The 22,978-nt window shown below is 38.3% G+C and overlaps 1 pseudogene; it reads right to left on the reverse strand.

Moving 5' to 3' along the window:
* Window positions 1-3,751: 3,751 nt before the first annotated feature.
* The window catches only part of LOC138434904 (integrin beta-1-binding protein 1 pseudogene), a 68,263-nt pseudogene continuing 49,036 nt past the window's right edge, over window positions 3,752-22,978 (reverse strand).

Below are 22,978 nucleotides of genomic sequence, written 5' to 3' on the forward strand. Positions count from 1 at the left end.
AAGGAAGGTAGCTTAGAGAGAGGTGCATAGTTTTTTGTTTTTTGTGTTTTTTTTTTTTTGTAGGGGTTTAGCGGGTATATTGCTCTGTTTTTAAAATAATTTTATGACCTTCAACCTCAAAGGAACCTTGATACATTTGTACAGATACAAGTTAGTAGGCAGAGGTGGGACATTACAGCAGTTTTCTGATGATCGCTTCCATTTCCTTAGTGAAACCCCAAAAAAAAAAAAAAAGAAGATTGAAAAAGTGCTTGAAAGAGAGAAAATAAAAGATGAAGTGGTCGCTGAGGAAAGGAGATTGACTGGATTAGACACATGTAGTAGAATTGCTAGGCAGTATCAAGGCTCCTTTGTGAAGAATAGTCATAAAGTTAAAGTGAGACCAGTGAACATGTGTTTCTCCCCTGTCATAGTCGACTGCCTTGTTTGTATGTGAGGAGGAGAACAAAAAGCTGGACTCCTGCAGTGCTGACCTCCATCTCTGTGGAAGAGAGAGATTAAAAGAATTAAGAATATATGCATTGGAATGATTTTAATGAAAAGCCATGGAATCAGAGCTTGATAATCAGGAAGGTGAGGTTATAATGGGAATGGAAAATAGGGAAATATAAGATCAATGGATTGTAGGTCCAGGTGGACAGAAAGATGCTTTACAACAAGTGCTCTGAGGGAGTGGGTTGGAAAATCAAATGTGATTTTTGGGGAAAGGAGTGCTTCATATTGAAATAACAAAAGGTTTATAGTTTGATGTTGGCCTCCTCGGTGGCTCAGATGGTAAAGTGTCTGCCTGCAATGCAGGAGACCTCTGTTTGATTCCTGGGTCAGGAAGATAGCTGGAGAAGGAAATGGCAACCCATTCCAGCACTCTTGCCTGGAAAATCTCATGGATAGAGGAGCCTGGTAGGCTACAGTCCATGGGGTCCCAAAGAGTCAGACACAACTGAGCAACTTCACTTTCACTTTCTTATAGTTTGGTAAGTATGAGATTTAAGCAATAACTTCAGGAGTAGATAACTGGGGTAGTTGGACATACTGAGAGAATCCTAGGTATTGAAAAGATTATCTGCATGGTAAGTACAAATAATAATTAAACATAAGATGCTTAAGTCTCCCTGTTGAAAATAAGAGAAGACAAGTCTTCTCTCTCCTTATATTAGAGTAGTTACTTTGTAAAACTTAAGTTCTTTCTCTGTCTCTTTGAACTGTATATAAATCTTTTTAGAAACTAGACAAGCCTCTTCCCAGTTATATGACTCAGGGATGCCTTTATCAAGGACCTAAACATCTGTGGGAGGGTAGAAGCCTAACTTTAATGGATGTCTTGCTCCATGTTGTAAAAGTATATCCTGTCATAAAGATACAATAACTTTGTTTTTCCTCTTGATAAAGTCAGTTAACACCAATAGTAATTACCAGATGAATTTGGGATAAATTGTTTTTGAAAATAGTGCTGCTCAGTTTCCGTATTAGAGGACAAGTTATTGGTTATCTTGAAAACAAGTAAATAATGGGCTTTACCTGTTTGGCTATTTAAAGAATGAGATGTCTTTCTGTCCTTGAAAACTCTTAGCAGATTGCCAGTAATATACATCACATTCTGGTTTAATACTTATTCAGTAGTAAAACTTTTTATTTCTACTACTCTAGTTCCTGGTGGTTCAGACGGTAAAGAGTCTGCCTGTAATGCAGGAGACCCGAATTTGATCCCTAGGTCAGGAAGATCCCCTGGAGAAGGAAACAGCAATCCACCACAGGGTTCCGGAAGAGCCTGTCTGGCTACAGTCCATGGGTTCACAAAGAGTCGGACACGACTAAGCAACAAACACTTTTGTTGTATTTCCTCAACAGCTTGGGTATTAAAATCATGGAGAATCATGACAATAAACCATGATTCAAAATCCTTCAGAAGTAAAGAGTGACCTAGACATCTCTAGATGAATACAACAGAAAGAAAAAGGCAGAGTACATACAAATGGGAGACCTGGGCTTCAGAATTATATTGCACAGGTATACATCACAGCTAAAATGTGATAACAAGGTGGTATTTTCTATACGGTCATTGTATCAAATATTTAGAATTAACTACCTGTAAGTTTGACTGTGTGGCTTGGTATGGTTAAAAATGTAGAGATGCACATTATGAAATAATGAGTCAGAAATGTTTTCTTACATGAAGAATTAAACATCAATAAAACAACAATTTAAGAAATGTCACAAGCCAGTACATGAGTTATTGTCAAATGAATTGTACAGACAATTTGTGTTATAATTTCAAAAAAGCAAAGAGGTCACAAATTTAATGAGTTGGAAAGATTTTTGTAATTAATATGTATGGAGCATTCTCTTTATCAAATCAAAAGGATCATGACTAAACTAGCTTTCAAATAGCACCCAGAATGGGACATATACCCCATGGGGGCTCAGTAAGTACTAATTATCATAATATCAAAGAGTGAGAGGCACCTCATCTAATTCAGCCCTAAGGCATCAGGCTTAAGCCATCATGGATAGATGAGAGGGTGTCTGAGTTTGAAAATCTTCCTTGAAAAACCTATTTAAAATAATTTCTGCTTAAAATCTTTTCTTGTTTTAAAACCTATCCAATTTTCTGGGCAATTACTACAACTTAGCACATATGCTACCCATACCTGCTAAATTGCTTCAGTCATGTCCAACTCTTTGCAACCCTATGGATCATAGCCTACTAGGCTCCTCTATCCATGATAGGCATGAATACTGAAATGGGTTGCCATACCCTTCTCCAGGGAATCTTCCCAACCCAGGGATTGAAACTGTATCTCTTCCATCTCCTGCACTGAGAGGCAGGTTCTCTATCATTAGCACCACCCCGGAAGCCCAACTATTATTACATTTGTAGACAGTTCAATCATAAATGTTAGACATCATAATTATTTGCAGTTCTCTTTAATGAATTCTTTTTCTCATGTAATAGATGTCAGAATCAGATATAGATACAGAACTCAAAGTCCTGGCATTCATTCATTTATGCATTTATTCATTTATTTATTCAATATGTATGTTTGAGTATTATATTTATTCAGTTCAGTACGGTCACTCAGTCATGTCTTACTCATTGGGATCCCATGGACTGCAGCCAGGCTTCCCTGTCCATCACCAACTCCCGGAGCTTGCTCAGATTCATGTCCATTGTATCTTGATGCCATCCAACCATCTCATCCTCCATTGCCCCCTTCTCCTCTTGCCTTCAATCTTTCCCAGCATCAAGGTATTTTCCAGTGAGTCAGTTATTTGCATCAGATGGCCAAAGTATTGGAGCTTCAGCTTCAGCATCAGTCCTACCAATGAATATTCAGGACTGATTTCCTTTAGGATTGACTGGTCTGATCTCCTTGCACCCCAAGGGACTCTCAAGAGTCTTCTCCAACACCATAGTTCAAAACCACACCACATTATATTTATTACCATACTAAAAAGCTCAAACTTTGAAAATGAAAATAGCACATTTCTTATTTCACAGTTACAGTGGGTCAGATATTTGAGAATAGTTTAACTGGATGGTTCTTTTTGTTTGTTTCCACTGTTAAATAAAACACATTTTAATTAAAAAAAAAAAAAGACTGACATTTTATACATTGCATTTCCTTCAGAAAATCAAAAGCAAAGGATCGTTCATATTTCCTAAAAGGTCATCACTGCAGATTGGAAACACAACTGTCAAAAAAACAGCTGAACTTGCACATGAAGCCGTCTTCCCCCTTAATTGCAGAAGTCAAGTTTTCTCAGATGTCAATACAGAGTTGAAAGCAGTTGGTAAAACTTTGCAGATTACTTGTGCTTGTTCCAGGCTGTTGCACTGGTAAACCCACAGGTTGTATTCTTGGTTGCTCGCATCTGTGGTCTTCAGAGCCAGAAAGCTCTTTCCTGCCTCGAGACCGTCGTGGAAACACACGATCTGGATGATTAAATACAGAGCGAGCCGACACAGAACACCATACTGATCTGATGTGGATACCTTTATATAATACTTGGAAATTCCCATAATAAATTCTTCCTCCAGAGGAACAAAGGACAACTTTCCATCTTGCTGGGCAGTAACTATATAACTTATCAGGTCCAGTGGCCCTTCGAACTTTCCCCCTCTGAAAGTTTTAGTTTCTCAATGGTACCAACATACTTTATTCGAAGTTCTGCCCAGGTGTCTGAATTGTTGCTTTGTCCTGTGTTCTTGGTGGAATCGGTGTCGAGGCTTGCCACGGTGCTGGAACATGACAGTCCCCCAAGGTTAGAGTCTACCAACTTGCTCTTGGTACTGATTTCACTGCTCTGGGAACTGCTACTGCTGTGGTGCTTTTTGCCTTTAAGAAACACCTTCTACCATAGCCTGATGCACAGGTGCTTCCTGCCAAATTGAATGCTACTCTACCATCTTCAAAGGTTCGACAGAGTGTCTGCAAAAGTAGCATCCTTTAACTCCTACACTGTCAGTTCTTGACAGAAAAGCAAGGTACCTGGGAAATCCCATGGACAGAGGAGGCTGAAGTGCTCTATAGTCAGACGCGGCCAACTCGCCGCCCTCTGTGCTCAGGGCAGCCACTTTGGTTCTAGCTGGATGGTTCTTACTTAGGATCTCTCAAGAGATGTTAATCAAGATATTAGCTAGTACTGAAGTCAATTCGACTTAACTGAGATAGGTTCTGCTTCAAAGCTCACTCACTAGTCTGTTGGTTGGCAAGTCTCAAAATGTCCCTGCTCTAAGTTTATTCTTGTGTCTCTGTTGGGCTGCCTCAGAATATACAGCTGATTTCTTCCAGAAGCTTGTGATTTGAGAGAAAGTGAGAAAACATCCAAATGCCACAATCTTTTTTATAACCTAGTATTATAAATGATGGAATTCCCAGATGGCTCAGTGGTAAAGAATCTGCCTTCCAACGCAAGAAACTTGGATTTGATCCCTGGTTTGGGACGATCCCCTGGAGGAGGAAATGGCAACCCACTCCAGTATTCTTACCTGGGAAATCCCATGGACAGAGGAGCCTGGCAAGGTACAGTCCATAGTGTTGCAAAAAATTGTACATGACTGAGCCACTAAGCACACACACATTAGAAATGATGGTCTATCACTTCTTTCATGTTCTGTTTTTTTTTTTTTTTTTTAAAGAATCATGAAGTCAAGCTGACACTTAAGGGGAAACTCATTAGGAGACAACAATATCACAAATATTGTTCTGTGATTTTTCTAATCAAGTGATTATAAATCACTTTATAATTGGTAAATTATCTAACAAAGATGGGCAAGTACAGACTACATGAGGAATGAGCAATCATTAGAAGGCATATTGGGAAGAACTGTTAGTGAAATATCACATCAAAAAGCATACTGAAAGATAAAATTTGGAAAACTGAAAAGTGTCTTTTGCATTGATCTTCATCAGTTGCACAGTTCCCAGTAGAAGACCCAAGTGAAATATTGATAGGTACTTAGAGCTTTCGTAATTTTCAAGGCTTTAAGGAAAAGCAATAAATAATATATAAAGGTTTCCTTTTACCTTGTCAAATACAGTCACACATCAGACATGGATTCATGCTGAAGACTGAGACTTTGTATTCAGCTAGGCCTCCTCAATTTTATAGAACTCACTCAGGACTGTGAATTTGGTACTAGGTGACTAGATAGTGGGAATTTCAGTAAAGTAGGAAAAAAAAAAACTGTAAAAAAAATTCAGATGTTCAATCAACAAGTGTGCATTAGAATTTGAAGTATACTTATGAAGACATTAAAAATAATATTAAATAATTTTATTATTTGCATCCAGTTTTAGGAAGATTAGGTAATAAGAAAGTTAATTTGTTTTACTTAATTTATTTCCTTTTACTTTTTTATAGCTATTTAAAATATCCTTTCTGTGTTAAAACTCATAAACAATTAAATAGAATTGAGTATGTGGAAAATTTATTGAAAAAATAAGAAATTAATTATTATGATTACCCTTATTGATAGATTATCACTTTATTAAAAAAAGAAAAAGTTAGAAACTGTTTCTAAAAAAAAGTAATATAGTCTTCACAATATTATAGAAAGGGCTCTGAATGTTTTTAGTTATCTTTCTACTCAACTGTGTGCCAAACAATTATATTTATTTTTTCAAAGAGAAATGAATTGCAATCCAGTCATAACTGACTCTATATCCAATTATTTATTTAAAAAGAAAAAAGACATTTGTTTTGAATAACTACACCAGTGGAGTTAGATAAATTCGTGGGACAAAAATCTCTGAAACTCTGTGTTGTTGTCAAATTGAAGGATTTTTCAGGTGTTTAGGTTGTAAATAAAATAAACAGAGCAACAAGGCAGTAGATAGAGCTATACTTTGTCATAGACAATATATGCACAAATCAGCTCAAAACTAGATCTGATCTTAGCATTGTGATTAAAACATGCATTTAGTTTATTTAAACCTTCTGAGCTCTAAGTGTTGATATTGGGAATAAATAATTGTACATAATCCAAAGAATGGCTGCAAATATCAAATGTAACACTATATAGATTATTCTATTATTTTAATTGATTTTTCATTGAAGTATAGTTAATTTGCAGTATTGTATTAGTTTCTGGTATACAGAAAAGTGACTCAGTTATACACAAACATGCATAATGTTTGTATCCTTTCCATTATGGTTTACCCCAGGTTATTGAATATAGTTCCCTGTGCTATCTAGTAGGACCTTGTTGCTTATCCTGCAAGGCTTATTACAAATCACTGGCCTACTATGTGGTTGATGATAAAACATGAGCTTTTCTGTTTTTTATTATTAGCAGTATGAAAATTGAAACTTGAAACAATTAGTAAACAGTTAGCTTTGTCTATTTTTAATTCTGCATTCTCAGATTCAGCCAACTACAGATCATGTACAATGCTTGTGATCTACAGTTGTTTAATCTGCAGATACGTAATCCACAGATATGAATGGTTAGCTATGGGACTTAAACATCCCCGGATTTGGGTATCCACAGCAAGTCCTAGAGCCAGTTTACCAATACTGAGAGACAACAGTAATTTTACAAGTAGTGATAAATGCTGCTTAGAAAATTTTATAGAGATTGATCCTGTATCAAACAACAAAGACCTTATCAATTTATTATCAATTTATTAAGTAAAAGACAGAAAAGGAATGGTATTAAATCCACAACTGTATAAAAAATGAATATTGTTAAAATGGAACTTATTAGAATTAAATCTTTTGCTCTATAAAAGATCTTATTGAAAGGATTAAAAAAAAAAGCTAGAGATTAGGCAAAATATTTTCCAATCCTATATCTGCTGAAAGACTCATATTTAAAAATATTTAAAGAGCATTCAAAACTCAACAGAAAAACAAAAGTAAACAATCCAATTACAAAATTATCAAAGGACATGAAAAAATGTTTTACCAAAGAAGTACAGATGGGAACGCATGTACACCCGTAGTGGATTCATGTCAATGTATGGCAAAACCAATACAGTATTGTAAAGTAAAATAAAGTAAAACAATAAGAAAAAAAAAACCCAAAGAAGTACAGATGGGAAATAAGCATATATAAACAGATATTGAATAACATTACCTTTCAGGGAAACGCTAACTTAAAAACATGAAGAGCTAGTACTATACATCTATAAGAATGGCTAAAAATAAAAATAAAATAGCTGTAATATCAAATACTTACAAGGTTTCAGGAAAATTGGATTTCTTACATGTTGTGTGTGAGGATGTAAAAATGATACAGTCATTCTGGAAGGTATTTTCACTCTGGAAAATAGGTTTCATAGACACACACACGCATACATATATAAAGCATGCTCTTGCCTTAACGACCCACCAGATGCACTTGGGTGTTTGTCCAGAAAGCAAAAACTTTTACCCACACAAAAACTTGCAGATAGTTGTTTATACCAGCCTTATTTGTAATAGCCAGAAACTGGAAACAACCAAACTGTCCCTCAGTGGGTGAAAGATTTAACAAATAGTGGTATTTTTATTGCCATGGAATACTACTCAGGAATAAAAACAAGTGAATTATTGGTATATACAACAACTTGTATGTATCTCAAGGCTATTATGTTGTGCAAAAAAGCCAATCTCAAAAGGCTGCAAACTACTATATAATTCCATTGACATGAATTTTTAAAATCATAACAGTACAGAGATAAAAAACATATGTGTGGTTTCCAGGGACTGAGGATAGTAAGGATGGGATTTGACAGATAAAGAGGTACCATGAGGTGACTCTTATGCTGATGCAGTGGCTATGTATCTTGATTGCTGAGGTGATTACATGAATCTGCACATATAATAAAATGGCATAGAACTATATGTGCCAATTGTACCAATGTCAGTTTCTTAGTTTTGATACTGTACTATATTTATGTAAGGTATAACCATTGGATGAGCCAGGATAAAGTTTACACTGAACCTCACTATACTATCTTTGCAACTTCCTGCGAATCTATAATTATTTCAAGATTATTTGTTAAGTGGGTTAAAAAGATAGGCATCTCAATTCATCAGTTCCTCAAAAATGTCATCAAAGAACTTTGTCAAAATGATCCTGAAAAAGTCCTTCTAAAGAACAGGCTAATGATGAAAGTACTTCTTCAAACTTTTAGTTTATCACACATGAAAAATTAGAAACTATAAAAATGTAATATGAATTTTACTAGTGGTTAGTGTTATTGTAGCATGTTAAACTATTTATTATTTGATTAATCTACAATTCAATTTTAGAGGGTACTCAAACTGCACTGAGTCCTATAATATTAATCTTTCAGGCAGACTGATAGGCATCTTTCTCAAAATAATTTTATTACTACAATTTTATGTGTAACTAGAAAATTCAAGATGCTGTATAATATTTTTCCTACATCAGTGAGCAACTATGTCACACTTGTGAACTTTAATCTAGGTTTGATCTGCTCCAAAGTCTCTGGTATTTCCAATGTAGTAAAACTATAAACTATTTTCTCTTTTACCCTCCATAGGTATGTTGTTTGTGTGTGTGTGTGTGTGCATACTTCCTTGCTCAGTCATGTCCAACTATGTGATGCTATGGACTGTAGCCCACCAGACTCCTCTGTCCATGGGGATTCTCCAAGCAAGAATACTAGAGTGGGTTGCCATTTCCTCCTCTAGAGGATCTTCCCAACCGAAGGACTGAACCCAGGTCTCTCTCATCGCAGGCCTATGTTTTACTGTCTGAGCCACCAGCCATTTCTGAAAAAAATAAAAAATAAAAAACCTTGGCCATCAATTTCTAACTCAGATTTTCCAACAAATTGTCCCTTTAGCCCATCTCATTGCTTTTGTGTAAAAAGTGGTTTGTCTGACACTCCACAGCTAGTCTAGAAACTTAAGGTCATATAAGGAAGGGCTACAGGACTGATTTCTGTACTAGAGGTTGCTGGTCTTCATAATGGAATGATTAGATCTGATTTACAGTGGAATCAAGGTTTCCCTTGTGGCTCAGCTGGTAAAGAATCTGCCTGCAATATGGGACACCTGGGTTTGACCCCTGGATTGGAAACATCCCCTGGAGAGGGCAAGGGCTACCCACTCTAGTATTATAGTCCATGGGGTCGCAAGGAGTTGGATGTGACTGAGCGACTTTTACATACACAGCGGAATCAAACCTTGCTCTAGGTAACACCCTACAGAGAAGCTGATAATCTGCTGCAGCCCCAAAGCAGCTGTTATTTCTCACTCAGGTGAACTTCTAAACAAATAACTAACTTTGCCCAAAGGGGCCAAGGTCTCCTTGGAAGGAGCCTAACAATTTCTTAATATTTCTTTTGCTGTCCTCAGTAAAGTTTTCAGAGTGTGAATTGTGTGGCTATTTAAAAACTCCAGGTTGACATCTCCACTTACACTTGAAAAAAAAAAAATTCTAGTATCCACTGAGAAATTTAGACTGATAAAGTCCACGTATTGGATGTTTGCAATTAGCTTTCTGGTGACTGCCAAGTAGAAGTCAAATCTGGGGTAGCTGACTGCTGACTTAATCTAATTTCCATGCTTTTCAGTGTCTTTGTCCTCTTCCTAGGCCCATCCAAATTCCTCTTTCTGTCATTTTCCCTACTATTCTCTACAGAATCTCTATTCCATGGGAAACAACTCCCACACGTCCTCAGCAGTATTCACCACCGATCTCTCATCTTTCACTAGAACCTAAGTTTCCTCTAATATTAGTCTGTTCCTGCATTCATCATGAGTGTTCTCTCTACCATTCTCCACTTAGCTCAAGTGAGGATTGACTTTTCCATAGCTTTCCACTTCTGCTTTCATCTTATGTAAATGTCTTCCATCTTTAAAAGTTCTTGGTACTTATCTATCCTATCCAGTATCACTCTTCTCCCTCTTTATCTGCCAAGCTTCTAATTTATTCTGTTTAAATCTTGATGATTAGAATCTTCTCTGGCATCTTCTCACATGACTTCACCATATATGTGATTGGCCCATGTATAAACCTTATACAATTTTTTTTTCTGTTTTCACACTGTAGCTCTTTATCTCTACACTGCTTAAATGACTAATTTCCATCACTCTCCCCTCATTATCATCGTCATGACCACATGTTCTGTCTTTCAAATGTACTCTCACTGTTTCCAACCAATTTTTTTCTCCTGCCTTTTCAGCATATTCAGCTTTCTGTGAATAAATTTAATTCTTGTGATCTCTTTACTTCTTTCATCACTTAATACCATTACCAGCTTAGTCCCTTGTCTTTTTCTTGCAACAATCCAGTACATACACTATGGGTAATCAATCCATAAATTTACATGCTCAGTTCCTACAGGGTCATTCACTCAGTATTTAGGTGAAAATCATCCAAATTAGCAGTTTGTTTTCTTTGAAAATATGGCCTCTAAGCTCAACAAGATGTTGTTACTAATTGGAGATCATTGTACATATCACTGGCTAGCTTCTTCTTGCATTCCTAAAAGAGCTCCCTCAGAGCTTTGCTGGCATTTTCTTGCTCCCTGATTTACAGTTTTCCTCATTAGTTGGTGACCAAATTGTTCTTATCTAATTCCTTCTAATTTCAGTTGAGACTTGATTCTTCCCTACTATATTAAAGATAAATACAAATGGCAACCCACTCCAGTACTCTTGCTGGGAGAATCTCATGGACAGAGGAGCCCGGTGGGCTACAGTCCATGGGCTTGCAGAGTCAGACATGACTGAGTGACTAACACTTTCACTCTCACTTTTCACATATATTCTAGTTTGTATTTGTTCTCATCACCTCTGATACTGATCCATCACTTTGATTTCTTCTATTTTTACACCTTCAACTTCTCTTTCTTTCTCTTCAGAATATTTGTGAAATCATTCCATCATATTCTGTTCCATGTTTATTTTACATATTCTTTTAAATACTTATTTATTGTGCTTTTTTCCAATCCTAACTTCAAAATAAAAGACTACTTTAACTTTCTTCAGTTTATTCCTCTTCATTTTCAACTTAACACATTGTATTTTATGTTGTTGTTTCTTCATCACTAGTTGAAACTGCCATTTCAAAAGCCATGGTCTAAGCACTAGTGAAGTTAACTTCTTGATTGACCCTTCTTTTATTTTTGTTGACACTTACTTTCTTATCAAGCCTCTCTTTCTCCAACTTCTTTCCAGGTTCCCCATCTTCTGCTCATCTCTTAAACATCCGTATTCAATAAGGACCTTCTCTTCTGCCTTTTTACATTATATTCTTCTTATGATCTCATTCCATTTCTGGTTTGAATTGCCACCAGTGGACTGATGACATGAGTAACATTTTTTTTTTTTCTGCTCAAAACTTTAGCCAAAATATATTTAACCTGTTTACCAAAAATTATATCTCCAGAAAGTATAAACAGTGGATGAGAATGGCTTAAGATCCACACTGCCTGAGTTTAGGTCTAGGTTTTGCCATTCACTGCTGTGTATGATTAGACAAGTTGTCTGTGTCAATTTTCTTTACCTAAATTAAAATTAAAGTAATTTCTCATTAATATTGTTTTTGGGAGGATTAGACATTTAGCATTCATATAACACTTAGAATGGTGCCTTTCATGAGCTTTCAACAAATGTTATTTCTTCCTAATGGTTTTAAGAAAGAAGGAAAGGACATATTTGGATTTATGTGTCTATTTATTATAGGAATACTGTAAAGAGATCTCTAAACTATAATTCTTAGATTTCTATGGACTCACTGGCCTTTTATACTACTCTTCAATTCCCCTGGTATTTGTAAATACCAGCCTTTTTCGGTATCTTTTTTATTGTATTTACAATCCCCCTGGTACTTTTAAATACCAGGTTGGAGTATTTACAAATACCAGGCCCCAAATGGCATCATTTACCTTCATGCCCATGATACCAAACCTAGACTTAGTGCCTAACCTAACTGCAGTTTTTACCTTACCCAGAAATATTGTAACCAACCAGTCTGGAATATTTTATTTTCCACCAATGAGGTAATCTGCCACTTGGGCCCTTTCCACCCCCAGAGAAAAGGAGAAAAACTGCATAATAAAACCCTGGCTTTTCCCATTCCTTCCCCCACAAAAAGATATTCTAGCCTAAAGATAACCCCCACTTTTTTTTCTTTTGCTAATATTTAGCTCCCATTCCCTACCATTCTTCCTATAAAAAATCTTCTATTTTGTACAGTCCCTCAGCAGGCTCTTCTAGTTGTTAGAGGAATGCTGCCTGATTCATGAATTTCCTAATAAAGTCAATTAGATCTTCAAATTTATTCAACTGAGCTTTTGTTTTTTAACATAATATAGTTCAGTTGAAAGGATCCCTGTAACCCCCTTATTCTTATCTGGATTCTGAATCTATTGCCAGTGAAGTGAATTGGGCCTTCTGATACTTTTCATGGACTATTTAAATAGCTATGAACTTGGCTCTCTCCTAATCTGTTTTCTATGTATTGTATTGACTGATATTTTTAAACACAACACTAATTATGTCACTGTCCTTTAAAGATCTTTTCAAGAGACAGAAAAAGATGGCGGAGGAATAGGACGGGAAGATCACGTTCTCCCTCACAAATTCCTCAAAAGAACATTTCAACGCCGAGCAAACTCCACAAAACAACTTCTGTAGGCTGGCAGAGGACATCAGGCAACCAGAAAAGCAGACCATTGTCTTCAAAAACAGGTAGGAAAAAATATAAAAGACGAAAAAGGAGACAAAGGAGGTGGGGAGGGAGCTCCGTCCCGGGAAGGGAAGCCCGTCCCGGGAAGGGAATTTTAAGAAGAGAGGTTTCCAAACACCAGGAAACACTCTCCCTGCCGAGTCTGTGGCGAGCCTTGGAAACACAGAGGGCAACATAACAGGAAGGAAAAATAGATAAATAATTAAAACCAAGAGATTACAAGCCCACCAGTAACTCCCCCAGCGGAAAAGCAGCACAGACGCCTGCATCCGCCATTGGGAAGTGGGGGCAGGGCAGGGACGCGCGGGAGGCGCGGGCTGCAGAGCTTTGCAAGAATCGGGCAGGAACGCCCCAAGCGCAACCAGAATGATCTAACTTGGGCTAGCAAACCAGACTGTGGGATAGCTACCACGCGAAAAGCTCGAACATAAGACACCGCCAGGACTGAGCACAGAACAAAGGACGGAGCGGAAAAAGCCGGCTGCAGACCATTCCCCGCCGGGGACAGGCAGCCAGAGCCGTAAGGACTGGAAAGGGGCAATTGCAGACCCGGAGAGACTTTACTTACCTAACTGCAAGCAGGCTCCTTTGCTAAGACTTCTGGGGGTGCTGGACAGTCACAGTCTGCCTCACGGGGTGCGCCAGCGGTCCACCCAGAGAGCTGAGCGGTAGCGGCGGAAAAGGTGACAAGCCGCGGCGATCGCGCTCGCCAAACTCCTGAGCTACTCGGACCTGGGAAGGGCACAAAGCACAGTCCCAGCCGCATTTGTGCCTCTGAGGGCTGCCTGAGGGCCGAACCTGAGCGGCTTGGACCGGGGAAGTGCACGCAGCCTAGGGCCGGCCCCAGACGGTTCCCGGCTGAGCATCGTAGAGCCGGAGCGGTTTGTACGCCACGAGAAAGGACAGGTCAAGCGGGGCAGAGATACTGTGTACACACGGCAGTGCTATTTGTTTGCAGCATCCCCCCTCCCCACAGCGCGACTGAACTAGTGAGCCTAAAAACCAGCAAACAGAAGAAGTTAAACAGAGGGAACCACCTTGGAAGTGAGCCCACACGGCCCATAACATCAGAGAAGAGCCAGATATATTTTTAATTTTTAAATATTTTTAAAATCATTCTTTTTTTTTTTTTTGCCTTTTGCTTTTTTTTTCTTTTTTTTCAGAGCTTTTTTTTAATTGTTAAGTCTTCTATTTCTCCTCTAATTTTTATTTCTATAACCTAGTATTACTATTTTTTAAAAAAAAAGACTTTTTTTTTTTAAGGCAAACACCATATATACTCTTTGGATGGTTGTTGGTGTTTTGTTTTTTTGTTTGTTTGTTTGTTTTTTAATAATTCTTTTTTTTCTTTCTTCCTTTTTCCTTCTGCTTTTCTTTAATATTGTATCTTTGAAAATCCAACCTCTACTCCAGATTTTTAATCTTTGTTGTCAATTTTGTACATTTAAAAACCCAAACTTCACTACCCAAGTTTACCTGAGAGCGAGATTACTGACTTGTCCACTCTCTCCTCCTCTGGCCTCTCCTCTTTCTCCACCAGGTGGCCTCTGTCTCTTTTCTCCCCCATCTCTTCTCTATCCAACTCTGTGAATCTCTGTGTGTTCCAGACGGTAGAGAACACCTAAGGAACTGATTACTGGCAGGATTTGTCTCTCTCCTACTCATTCCTCTCTCTTATCCTCCTGGTCACCTCTGTCTACTTCCTCCCTCTCCTCTTCCCCGTATAACTCTGTAAATACCTCTGAGCGGTCCAGACTATAGAGCGCACATAAGGAAGTGACTACTGGCTAGCTTGCTCTCTCCTCTCTTGATCTCACCGCATCTCATTCCAGTTACCTCTAACTACCCCCTCCATCTTCTCTTCTCCTTGTAACTCAGTGAACCTCTCTGAGTGTTCCTCAAGGTGGAGAAACTTTTCATCTTTAACCTAGATGTTTTATCATCGGTGCTGTATAGATGGAGAAGTCTAGAGGCTACTGTGAAAATAAAACTGAAAACCAGAAGCAGGAAGCTTAAACCCAAAGCCTGAAAACATTAGAGAACTCTTGAATTCAGGGAACATTAAGCAATAGGAGCTCATCAAATGCCTTCATACCTACACTGAAACCAAGCTCCACCCAAGGGCCAACAAGTTCCAAAACAAGACATACCACGCAAATTCTCCAGCAACACAGGAACACTCCCCTGAGCCTCAATATACAGGCAGCTCAAAATTATCCCAAAACCTTTGATGTCTCATAACCCATTACGGGTCACTCCATTGCACTCCAGAGAGAAGAAACCCAGCTCCACCCACCAAAACTCCAACACAAGCCTCCCTAACCAGGAAACCTTGACAAGCCACTGATAGAACCCCACCCAAAGTTAGGAAGCTCCATAATAAAGAGAACTCCACAAATTATCAGAATATAAAAAGGCCACCCCAAACGCAGCAATATAACCAAGATGAAGAGACAGAGGAATACTCAGCAGGTAAAGGAACAGGAGAGTTGCCCACCAAACCAAACAAAAGAGGAAGAAGTAGGGAATCTACCGGAGAAGGAATTCCGAATATTGATAGTGAAAATGATCCAAAATCTTGAAATCAAAATGGAATCACAGATAAATAGCCTAGAGACAAGGATTGAGAAGATGCAAGAAAGGTTTAACAAGGACCTAGAAGAAATAAAAAAGAGTCAAAATATAATGAATAACACAATAAATGAGATCAGAAACACTCTGGAGGCAACAAATAGTAGAATAACGGAGGCAGAAGATAGGATTAGTGAAATAGAAGATAGAATGGTAGAAATAAATGAATCAGAGAGGAAACAAGAAAAACGAATTAAAAGAAACGAGGACAATCTCAGAGACCTCCAGGACAATATGAAACGCTCCAGCATTCGAATTATAGGAGTCCCAGAAGAAGAAGACAGAAAGAAAGATCATGAGAAAATCCTTGAGGAGATAATAGTTGAAAACTTCCCTAAAATGGGGAAGGAAATAATCACCCAAGTCCAAGAAACACAGAGAGTCCCAAATAGGATAAACCCAAGGCGAAACACCCCAAGACACATATTAATCAAATTAACAAAGATCAAACACAAAGAACAAATATTAAAAGCAGCAAGGGAAAAACAACAAATAACACACAAGGGGATTCCCATAAGGATAACAGCTGATCTGTCAATAGAAACTCTTCAGGCCAGGAGGGAATGGCAAGACATACTTAAAGTGATGAAAGACAATAACCTACAGCCCAGATTACTGTACCCAGCAAGGATCTCATTCAAATACGAAGGAGAAATCAAAAGCTTTACAGACAAGCAAAAGCTGAGAGAATTCAGCACCACCAAACCAGCTCTCCAACAAATTCTAAAGGATATCCTCTAGACAGGAAACACGAAAAGGGTGTATAAACCCGAACCCAAAACAATAAAGTAAATGGCAATGGGATCATACTTATCAATAATTACCTTAAACGTAAATGGGTTGAACGCCCCAACCAAAAGACAAAGACTGGCCGAATGGATACAAAAACAAGACCCCTCTATATGCTGCTTACAAGAGACCCACCTCAAAACAAGGGACACATACAGACTGAAAGTGAAGGGCTGGAAAAAGATATACCACGCGAATAGAGACCAAAAGAAAGCAGGAGTGGCAATACTCATATCCGATAAAATAGACTTTAAAACAAAGGCTGTGAAAAGAGACAAAGAAGGCCACTACATAATGATCAAAGGAACAATCCAAGAAGAAGATATAACAATTATAAATATATATGCACCCAATATAGGAGCACCGCAATATGTAAGACAAATGCTAACAAGTATGAAAGGGGAAATCAACAATAACACAATAATAGTGGGAGACTTTAATACCCCACTCACACCTATGGACAGATCAACTAAACAGAAAATTAACAAAGAAACGCAAACTTTAAATGATACATTAGATCAGTTAGACCTAATTGATATCTATAGGACATTTCACCCCAAAACAACGAATTTCACCTTTTTTTCAAGTGCTCATGGAACCTTCTCCAGGATAGATCACATCCTGGGCCATAAATCTAAACTTGATAAATTCAAAAAAATCGAAATCATTCCAAGCATCTTTTCTGACCATAATGCATTAAGATTAGATCTCAATTACAGGAGAAAAACTATTAAAAATTCTAACATATGGAGGTTGAACAACACACTTCTGAATAACCAACAAATCACAGAAGAAATCAAAAAAGAAATCAAAATATGCATAGAAACTAATGAAAATGAAAACACAACAACCCAAAACCTGTGGGACACTATAAAAGCAGTGCTAAGAGGAAAGTTCATAGCAATACAGGCATACCTCAAGAAACAAGAAAAAAGTCAAATAAATAACCTAACTCTACAACTAAATCAACTAGAAAAGGAAGAGTTGGAGAACCCCAGAGTTAGTAGAAGGAAAGAAATCTTAAAAATTAGGGCAGAAATAAATGCAAAAGAAACAAAAGAGACCATAGCAAAAATCAACAAAGCCAAAAGCTGGTTCTTTGAAAGGATAAATAAAATTGACAAACCATTAGCCAGACTCATCAAGAAGCAAAGAGAGAAAAATCAAATCAATAAAATTAGAAATGAAAATGGAGAGATCACAACAGACAACACAGAAATACAAAGGATCATAAGAGACTACTATCAGCAGTTGTATGCCAATAAAATGGACAACGTGGAAGAAATGGACAAATTCTTAGAAAAGTACAATTTTCCAAAACTGAACCAGGAAGAAATAGAAAATCTTAACAGACCCATCACAAGCACAGAAATTGATACTGTAATCAGAAATCTTCCAGCAAACAAAAGCCCAGGTCCAGATGGCTTCACAGCTGAATTCTACCAAAAATTTCGAGAAGAGCTAACACCTATCCTCCTCAAACTCTTCCAGAAAATTGCAGAGGAAGGTAAACTTCCAAACTCATTCTATGAGGCCACCATCACCCTAATACCAAAACCTGACAAAGATGTCACAAAAAAAGAAAACTACAGGCCAATATCTCTGATGAACATAGATGCAAAAATCCTCAACAAAATTCTAGCAATCAGAATCCAACAACACATTAAAAAGATCATACATCATGACCAAGTGGGCTTTATCCCAGGGATGCAAGGATTCTTCAATATCCGCAAATCAATCAATGTAATTCACCACATTAACAAATTGAAAAATAAAAACCATATGATTATCTCAATAGATGCAGAGAAGGCCTTTGACAAAATTCAACATCCATTTATGATAAAAACTCTCCAGAAAGCAGGAATAGAAGGAACATATCTCAACATAATAAAAGCTATTTATGACAAACCCACAGCAAACATTATCCTCAATGGTGAAAAATTGAAAGCATTTCCCCTAAAGTCAGGAACAAGACAAGGGTGTCCACTTTCACCACTACTATTCAACATAGTTCTGGAAGTTTTGGCCACAGCAATCAGAGCAGAAAAAGAAATAAAAGGAATCCAAATTGGAAAAGAAGAAGTCAAACTCTCACTGTTTGCAGATGACATGATCCTCTACATGGAAAACCCTAAAGACTCCACCAGAAAATTACTAGAGCTCATCAATGAATATAGTAAAGTTGCAGGATATAAAATCAACACACAGAAATCCCTTGCATTCCTATACACGAATAATGAGAAAGTAGAAAAAGAAATTAAGGAAACAATTCCATTCACCATTGCAACGAAAAGAATAAAATACTTAGGAATATATCTACCTAAAGAAACTAAAGACCTATATATAGAAAACTATAAAACACTGATGAAAGAAATCAAAGAGGACACTAATAGATGGAGAAATATACCATGTTCATGGATTGGAAGAATCAATATAGTGAAAATGAGTATACTACCCAAAGCAATTTACAAATTCAATGCAATCCCTATCAAGCTACCAGCCACATTTTTCACAGAACTAGAACAAATAATTTCAAGCTTTGTATGGAAATAAAAAAAACCTCGAATAGCCAAAGCAATCTTGAGAAAGAAGAATGGAACTGGAGGAATCAACTTGCCTGACTTCAGGCTCTACTACAAAGCCACAGTCATCAAGACAGTATGGTACTGGCACAAAGACAGACATATAGATCAATGGAACAAAATAGAAAGCCCAGAGATAAATCCACACACATATGGACACCTTATCTTTGACAAAGGAGGCAAGAATATACAATGGAGTAAGACAATCTCTTTAACAAGTGGTGCTGGGAAAACTGGTCAACCACTTGTAAAAGAATGAAACTAGATCACTTTCTAACACCGCACACAAAAATAAACTCAAAATGGATTAAAGATCTAAATGTAAGATCAGAAACTATAAAACTCCTAGAGGAGAACATAGGCAAAACACTCTCAGACATAAATCACAGCAGGATCCTCTATGATCCATCTCCCAGAATGCTGGAAATAAAAGCAAAAATAAACAAATGGGATCTAATTAAAATTAAAAGCTTCTGCACAACAAAGGAAAATATAAGCAAGGTGAAAAGACAGCCATCTGAATGGGAGAAAATAATAGCAAATGAAGCAACTGACAAACAACTAATCTCAAAAATATACAAGCAACTTCTGCAGCTCAACTCCAGAAAAATAAACGACCCAATCAAAAAATGGGCCAAAGAACTAAATAGACATTTCTCCAAAGAAGACATACGGATGGCTAACAAACACATGAAAAGATGCTCAACATCACTCATTATTAGAGAAATGCAAATCAAAACCACAATGAGGTACCACTTCACACCAGTCAGAATGGCTGCAATCCAAAAATCTGCAAGCAATAAATGCTGGAGAGGGTGTGGAGAAAAGGGAACCCTCCTACACTGTTGGTGGGAATGCAAACTAGTACAGCCACTATGGAGAACAGTGTGGAGATTCCTTAAAAAATTGCAAATAGAACTACCTTATGACCCAGCAATCCCACTTCTGGGCATACACACCGAGGAAACCAGAATTGAAAGAGACACATGTACCCCAATGTTCATTGCAGCACTGTTTATAATAGCCAGGACATGGAAACAACCTAGATGTCCATCAGCAGATGAATGGATAAGAAAGCTGTGGTACATATACACAATGGAGTATTACTCAGCCGTTAAAAAGAATTCATTTGAATCAGTTCTGATGAGATGGATGAAACTGGAGCCGATTATACAGAGTGAAGTAAGCCAGAAAGAAAAACACCAATACAGTATACTAACACATATATATGGAATTTAGGAAGATGGCAATGACGACCCTGTATGCAAGACAGGGAAAGAGACACAGATGTGTATAACGGACTTTTGGACTCAGAGGGAGAGGGAGAGGGTGGGATGATTTGGGAGAATGACATTCTAACATGTATACTATCATGTGAATTGAATCGCCAGTCTATGTCTGACGCAGGATGCAGCATGCTTGGGGCTGGTGCATGGGGATGACCCAGAAAGATGTTATGGGGAGGGAGGTGGGAGGGAGGTTCATGTTTGCGAATGCATGTAAGAATTAAAGATTTTAAAATTTAAAAAATAAAAAACTAAAAATTAAAAAAAAAAATTGTATTTGAAGAAAAAAAAAAAAAATAAAGATCTTTTCAAGGCTCTGTACTGCCTTTGGAGTTAGATCAGTCTCATGCCATGCCGTAGAGTACCACCATGACTGATCATGACTGGTCTCTCCAGCCACTTTTCTCACCAGCTGTTGCTCAAGCTCCGTGGAGCAGGTATAAGAACTATACAGTCAGGCTGCAGAAAGAGGGACCCCTTCCAGGGCCCAAGAGCGAGCTCTTGTCTAACACTCAGAAATTAATTGTCCAAGGAGATAAAGCAAGAGACTCTATTGGGAAGGAATGCCCAGGCAGAGAACATCAGAATGAGGGAACTCAGAACTGTTCTGCCACCTGGCTTGCAGTCTCAGGTTTTATGATAATGAGGTTCGTTTCTGGCCAATCATTCTGACTCAGCATCCTTCATGGTGGCACATGCATTGCTCAGCCAAGAGGGATTCCAGGGAGGAGGATTCTGGGAGATTGGTGGGGGATACGGACTGGTGTCTCCTCTCTCCTTTTGACTTTCCTCAAATTCTTCCAGGTGATGGTGACTTGTTAGTTCCACTTTTGTTACCAAGACCTCCTCTTACAAGATAACCCATGCAAATGGCCACTATAGGGTCTGGTTATGGTGGACAGTTTTGGTCAATGTCCTCCTTAACCGACTGAAATATTCTGACCTCCCCCTCTCATGTTTCTTCACTTCCAGATTTTCCCAGCTTTAGCAAGTCTCCTTGCTAATGGATCACCTCTTCCTAGTCCAGATTAGGTGCCACTCCTATGGCTCATTTGCATATCTCTAGCTTACCACTTGGGCTTTCCAGGTGGCACTAGTGGTAAAGTACCTACCTGCCAATTCAGGAGACATAATGAGACACGGGTTCAATCCCAGGGTCAAGAAGATCCCCTGGAGAAGGGAATGGAAAATCACCCCAGTATTCTTGCCTGGAGAATCCTATGGACAGAGGAGCCTGGTGGGCTATTGTCCATGGGTTGCCAAGAGTCAGACACGACCGAGTGACAGAGCATACACATGCACATATCCCCATGAAACTTCAGACCTTCAGTATCTGCCTTTCACCTTTGCATCTCTAGCACCAAATGCAGAGCTTAGAACATAGTGTTGTATAAATTTCTGTGTGAAGAATGCAACTGAATTAACTATATCTTATTATAAAACTTTATTTTTTACTCTTAATATTTCCTGGAACCTAACCACAACAGCAGAAAATCATCTATATAAAAGGCCATTCTTCTATAAACTCTAAAAAATCTGACAGTTTTCTTTTTCTGTTTCTTTTTTTTTTTTTGTCTTTTAGATAAAAGCAAGGATTCTCAATTCAGTTCAGTTCAGTTGCTCAGTCATGTCCGACTCTTCGCAGTCCCCGGGACTGCAACACACCAGGCCTTCCTGTTCATCACCAACTCCCAGAATTTACTCAAACTCATGTCCATTGAGTCACTGATGCCATCTAACCATCTCATCCTCTGTTGTCCCCTTCTCCTCCCATCTTTAATCTTTCCCAGCATCAGGGTCTTTTCAAATAAGTCAGTCCTTCACATCAAGTGGCCAAAGTACTGAAGTTTCTGCTTCAACATCAATCTTTCCAATGAATGTTCAGGACTGAACTCCTTTAGGAGGGACTCTCAAGAGTCTTCTCCAACACCACAGTTCAAAAGCATCAGTTCTCCAGCTCTCAGCTTTCTTTATAGTTCAACCCTCACATCCATACATGACTACTGGAAAAACCATAGCCTTGACTAGATGGACCTTTGTTGGCAAAGTAATGTCTCTGCTTTTTAATATGCTTTCTAGGTTGGTCATAACTTTTCTTCCAAGGAGTGTCTTTCTTTCATGGCTGCAGTCACCATCTGCAGTTATTTTGGAGCACTCCCCCCACCCCCCCGCCATATAAAGTTTGTCACTGTTCCCACATCCAAGGTCAGGAGTGGTGCCTGCACTTTGCTGGAGTAGCTGTGTGGAGCTACCCCACGTCCAAGGTCAGAGAAACCCCAGTAAGAAAGTAGGCACTGGAGCAGCTATGAGGAGATACCTCATGTTCAAGGGCAAAGGAGAAGCCCTAGCAAGATGGTAGAAGGGGTGAATTCATGTTTAAAATCAAACCCCATTCCTGCCAGAGAAGTTCAGAGAGCTCAAACAAACTTTGTGTGCACCAGGACCCAGGAACCCCACAGAGACTGAGACAGAACTGTGTTTGAGAGTCTCTTGTGGATGTATGGGTCAGCAGTGGTCAGCCACAGGGACAGGGG

This window comes from Ovis canadensis, chromosome 1 (genome assembly GCF_042477335.2).
Source record: "Ovis canadensis isolate MfBH-ARS-UI-01 breed Bighorn chromosome 1, ARS-UI_OviCan_v2, whole genome shotgun sequence".
Lineage (NCBI taxonomy): Eukaryota > Metazoa > Chordata > Mammalia > Artiodactyla > Bovidae > Ovis > Ovis canadensis.